Below are 6,089 nucleotides of genomic sequence, written 5' to 3'. Positions count from 1 at the left end.
CTTAAACTATTTATCTTATAATTACAAATACTTATAATTATGAAAAGAATAATTAGAATATTTTGAGTATGGTGAAGAATTATTTAATTTAGATTTATTTTAACCATTGATAAATTATATTTTTAAACATATTTTTATCAAAAAATATAATTATGTGAATTTTGAACAGTATTGCATTGTGCAACTTAATATGATTAAAAATTGGTATATGATCTCTGTCTAAAATAATATTTTTTTAAATTATATAAAGTATTTGATATTTTGGTAAATTAATGTCTTATCATTAAAATAAATGCCATACTTACAAATTATTCACCATAATTTTAATTTGGCATAAACAGAAATTTAGAATATGTCGTTTTTATTTTAATCATTAATTCACAATTATCAGTAATTTTTCTCACATATATTCTATGACGATAAAATTAATTTTTAAAATAACTATAGGTAATAAATTTAGATTTTAAAATATCTATTTTTTATTAATTTTATACAATTTAATAAATGAATAAAATCTTAGAATAGTTTTCAAGACTTAAATTTTTATATATTTTTGTTTATATAATTCCTTGTTAATCTTAATGTAAGTATTAGGTATTATTTTAATAATGAAATCATTATTGTAACATTAAATATTAACCCTATTACTCATTTAACATTATAAGAGTTACCTCCCGCATGCCAAACAAGTTCTTTCCTTCCCCATTTTTTGTACCATGTTGTGTTTTCAAGACTTAAATTTTATATATATATTTTTTTTTGGAGGTGGTGCAAATATGTAATCACAATGTTTGGTAGATACAAATTATTTTTATATATATCCTTCATAATCACATTAGGAAACCCATAAAAATCTCATTATAAATACCAAATATGCAAATGGAATTTTATGAGTGGAAGTGCTTCCCCATATAAATGTTATGGAGAGAGTTTTGAGCCCACTTATTATAGGCTGACTGAGTTACAATTTTTTAAAAAAATATTTGTTTTAGACTTTAATGCCTTTTCTAAAAAAATAAATTATAGTTATAGTCATACTTAAAAAAAAATTAACTTTACTTATTTTTTATAAATTGTGGTTTATTATTACAATACAAATTATATTCATTTTTGGGTAGAGTATGTAGGAAACTGTTGACGGGTAATTACCATATAAATGTTATGGAGAGAGTTTTGAACCCACTTTTTACAGGTCTTTAACTGAGTTACAATTTTTAAAGAAAATATTTGTTTTAGACTTTAATGCCTTTTCTAAAAAAAAATAAATTATAGTTAGTTATATTTAAAAAAAATTAACTTTACTTATTTTTTATAAATTCTTGTTTATTTATTATTACAATACAAATTATATTCATTTTTGGGGAGAGTATGTAGGGGACTGTAGAGAGGTAATTCTTATTAGCTGAAATTGATATTATGAAAAAATTTGTTGGAGAGATTTCACTGGTTCCCCTTTCCCTCTCCTATGCCCATAATAAAAACTAAGGCATTGGGGAATACTATTTTTTAAAATCTCTCTTATGACTTTGAACGTACATATTTTTGTCTTGCTTTAACCTGATATAAGTTTTTCTTTTCAGATTTGGTTTGGTTCTGAAACATTTCTTAAAATGTATAAAACACTAATTTAAGCCTCCACATTTTATTGATATTTTATTAATCAATGCATGTTTAATAGTTGTATTAATATAATAATTCATTCACGTTTGTACTTTAGATCTTAACTTAATATATAATATTTATATAACATTTTATCAAATAAAATCATATCTTGCAAATAAAATGAGAATTTAAATTGCGTTTATATTAAAGATGTTTTTCGCGAACGTTCACGGACAGTTCGATTCCATTAATTTGTTTATAATTCCTTTTCCTTGCATATAATTTATTAGTTATTTTTTAAATTTTTTTTTAGATAATGTATATATTTGTATAACTATTTTGAATTTTACAAAATTTTTGTTTATCTATTCTTATGAAATTTATAATAATTATAAAATATAATACAAATGATAATTTTTCGAGATAAAAGTTGCATAAATATTTGCATGGGTTTTATTATGAAAGACAATCTTATAACCCAAATCTATATTTATATCATTGTACGAACGAACTCCCTTAATGTCTTCCCTTTAAAATTCGCTATAAATACATCAATATCAATAACCCCCCTCATCCCTCACATTCAAATACGCTCTATTATTCTACTTATTCTATTCTCTTCTTAATATTTTATAAATAATTTTTTAAAAAAATATATGAAATTTTTGGTCTAAGAAATTTTTTTATATTATTGCCATAAATTTATAAATTATTTTTATTGAATATTTACGCCTTTGTACACACTCTCAACTCAAACTCACATATCACCTGTCCTTTTTGTTTATAATTATACCTATCGTACATTATCATTGACAAAATGCAAATATATTATAGTATATAATAATTTTATTAATATTCTTGACTTGAGCTAAATATCTTTCAAATAAGTATATATTAATTTTTTTTATAAATATATTAGCTATTTTTTTTATAATAATTTTAATTATGGATGGATTATTTACAAACGAATTCGGATTATTTCTACACATTTTAAAGTTAAATACATTTTAAACTATAAGGTTTGCTAGACGCTTTTTATGTGGATTTTGCTAAATTTATTACTATGCTTTCGAGCTTTAATTATTTACCAGGATTTGTTATTGATAAATTGCACTCCAGGAATAGCACACTTTATTCGATAAATAAATATGTAAGGTATTATAACTTAATTAACTGATTATATATTAAACGTTATCCGTAAACTCGAAAGAAAGTTTAATTCGTCTGGACTTTTCTTTATAATTTAATCATTTTTATAAATTAAACTTTTATTAATCTTAAGAATAATTATTAATCAAGTTAAATTAAAATTATTTGGACTCATTCTAGATGAGCTCCCCCCCCCCCTTCAATTCTTTATAGTGCTCGCAGAATTTTTAAAAGTTAGATTTTTTAAGAACACATAAATTAGAGATCTATGAGTGGCTTATTACTATACCTCTCATATTCTAAAAATGAGATTGCGGGATTTTCGATGATTAAAAAGCGGGACTAACGCAATCACATTTTATATAAATATTGTCGATTTTATTTGTTAAATTACAAATTTTCAATTTTTATTAGAATATTTTGCATGTCTAAAAAGTCAAAGTAAATATAAATCTTTATATATCTATAGGAAGAATCTATTTTATTTAAAAATTTATTATGTTTGGAAATAAATTTTCACGAACTCTTGGCAATTTATGTCAAAATTCGGCTTCTATTAAATCGAATGAGAGCGAAGAATGATTTTTTCGCCTATTTATACATTAAATTAAAAATTTATCAATTCGGCGTCTAATAAATCGAATGAGACTGAAGAACGATTTTTTCTCAAAAATTACATATTTTTTTCTAAGTTTAATACCTGATTAGAGTTTAGAAATTTTATCTTTTTTTGAAAAGTAAATCATCATTTATGACGAATATACAGAGTATAACAGATTCTGCATATCATTGATATTACATATTTTTAAGTTTAAAACTATCTGCAATTCTTTTTTTAAGATATTTATATTAAAATCATATTTTTTTTAAATATATTGGATAATGGTTTTTAAATAATTCTCTTCTATTTCATTATATGCTTCGACTTTGTCTATACCTGTCACTTGCTTAGTGAAGATTTTACAATTGTATCGTACAACCCATGCTAATATTGAGCCCAAAATTTAGCAGGAAAATAACAGATTTAATAAAATATGAATGAAATTACAGCTTTTTTTAAATATTAATTTATTTAATATTCAATTTTATAAATAAGCTAGAGATTTTATGAAATTTTAAGATTTATGACTATTTAGCAAGATATTTTTTAATTTCGCTGGACATTTGGTCTCGTTATTCTAATCGAGACAGTTATTGATTTAGCGGCATTGCGCAACCTAAATCGGAAAATGGGAGGTCTAGTCTTAACCCACAAGCTAGAAAGTACCATTTGTTTAAAATATATTTAACTCGCGAGCCCATGTTCTGGAAAAGTCTGGTCCTTCCATCCATTTGTTTATGAATGTTGTACCTATCCACTCATTGCTTAAAACTAATTTGATTTTAATATAATTTTTATTTAACCCCCCCCCCCCCTCCCCTTCCAACAAAGTAGTTGACTGGTTAAAACATATATATTTTTACATGACACTATTAGTTAAATTTGGAAAACTGCAGATTTTTTTGACCAACATTTTTTCCCGATAAAGCTACGTTATTTCAGATCTATTAATTTAAAAGGTGACGTTGACTATTTCAAAGAATTTTTTTGACATTAATTTATATTTAATGAGTTGCGAAAAATCATATTTGCAACTCTGTGTGAAAATAAAATATAGAAAAATAATTGTATATAACTTATCATACATGTGTTAACGTTAATTTTATATAGATTCTTACTTATTTATAATTATGGGATAGTTTATAACATTGAAAGATGCATTTTTGAATAGAATGAATCAGCTCTATAATCAGAATTTTCACTTGAGGAGGATACAGTGAAAAGAAGTTGTACATTAGGTTAGAATATTTAAGCTAAATGTGTTACCCTCTCATAGAGTTGGGACAACGACTTGTATCTAAGATACAAGATTCTTTTGTATCTTATACTCAGTATCTTTTTGACATTTTTAATAAGATACTAGTATCTGTATCTAAGATTCTTTGTTCTGAAAAGAATCTTGTATCTTTTTGATTTTCTTGACATAAGTAAAGATTATATTTTATATATAAATCTAACTAGATAGAATAATACCATTACCAATTTTATGTAATATTTTTTAAATTGTGTGATGATTAACACTCATGGTAGTGAAGAAGAAGGTAGTGAAATTTAAATTATAGAAATAGGTTCCCTTGAATCAAATTTCAATCTTAAAATTTTAGATGGAAATTTTTTTCCAAATAAGTTAAAAAAGACAATGTATATAAAGGCAAATGTAAAACCTGTATAAACAAAAAAAATGAGAGTTAAACACAAATTTTGTTAAACATATTAAAGTATATTATTTAGAGAGAAAGAAAGAAAGAAAGAAAGAAGGGGGTAGTAAATTTTGATTAAATTTAAATGCGATTTTCTTTCTTTCGACATAGGTTATCTTGAAAATTCAAGTTTACATTGTCTACCTTCATTAAATGATGCCCAAGATGGTATGGGCAAAAGATTTTAAGAATTTTCCTTTGATATGAATAAAACGAGGCTTTTTTGGTATCAATATTACATCTATTTTAAGAACTTATGATCGAGTCGGATGATAAAAAAAATACCTATAAGATATATTATCAAAAGAAACCCTAAATATAGTACCAGAGAATATAATCAAACTTAAACTATGACACCAATAGATTTAATATCTAATAAAGAAAATGATAATTATTTTTATTTTGGTGGAGCAAATGTTGCTGAGTTTGCAAATAAAATTGAACTGGAGGTTTTAGACAAGAAAGTCGAAATACATTATAAATGCTTAATATTATTCCATTAAGGACATTTAAAAATATAATACTGCAATACCTTTATCAGCTCCAATTGAAAGGTTATTTAGTTTTGGTACAATGTTAAGTAGGCCGAAACGGCAAAGGTCTAATGATAAATTATTTGAAAAATTTGATTATCTTATAAAATAATGAATCTATTTTAAATACTCTTTTGCAAGTTAATATTTCAACTCCAATTAAAAATGCTAGTCTCCCTTCCCTATCTATGCTAAGAATGGGCTAATACTAATATTATAACGCCTGATTATAATTAATTCATCATTAATTATTTTATTAATTATTGTAAATATTCATTCTTATTATATGCGTATGTTATGTTCTTCACAAATAAATAATAAAAACTGTATTTTATAAACTATTTTATTTAATTGGTAATGATAATTTTAAAGTATCTTGTATTTAAGATACTCTAATTTAACAAAAGATATAACTATATTTTATCTTGTATCCTTTTTATATTCTGAAAAAGATACTCGTATCTATATCTAAGATCCATTTTTTTATAAAGAATCTGTATCGGT

This window comes from Gordionus sp. m RMFG-2023, chromosome 4 (genome assembly GCF_954871325.1).
Source record: "Gordionus sp. m RMFG-2023 chromosome 4, tfGorSpeb1-WG-v2, whole genome shotgun sequence".
In the NCBI taxonomy this organism is placed as follows: Eukaryota; Metazoa; Nematomorpha; class Gordioida; order Chordodea; family Parachordodidae; genus Gordionus; species Gordionus sp. m RMFG-2023.
Note: the sequence above shows the minus strand (reverse complement) of the source record.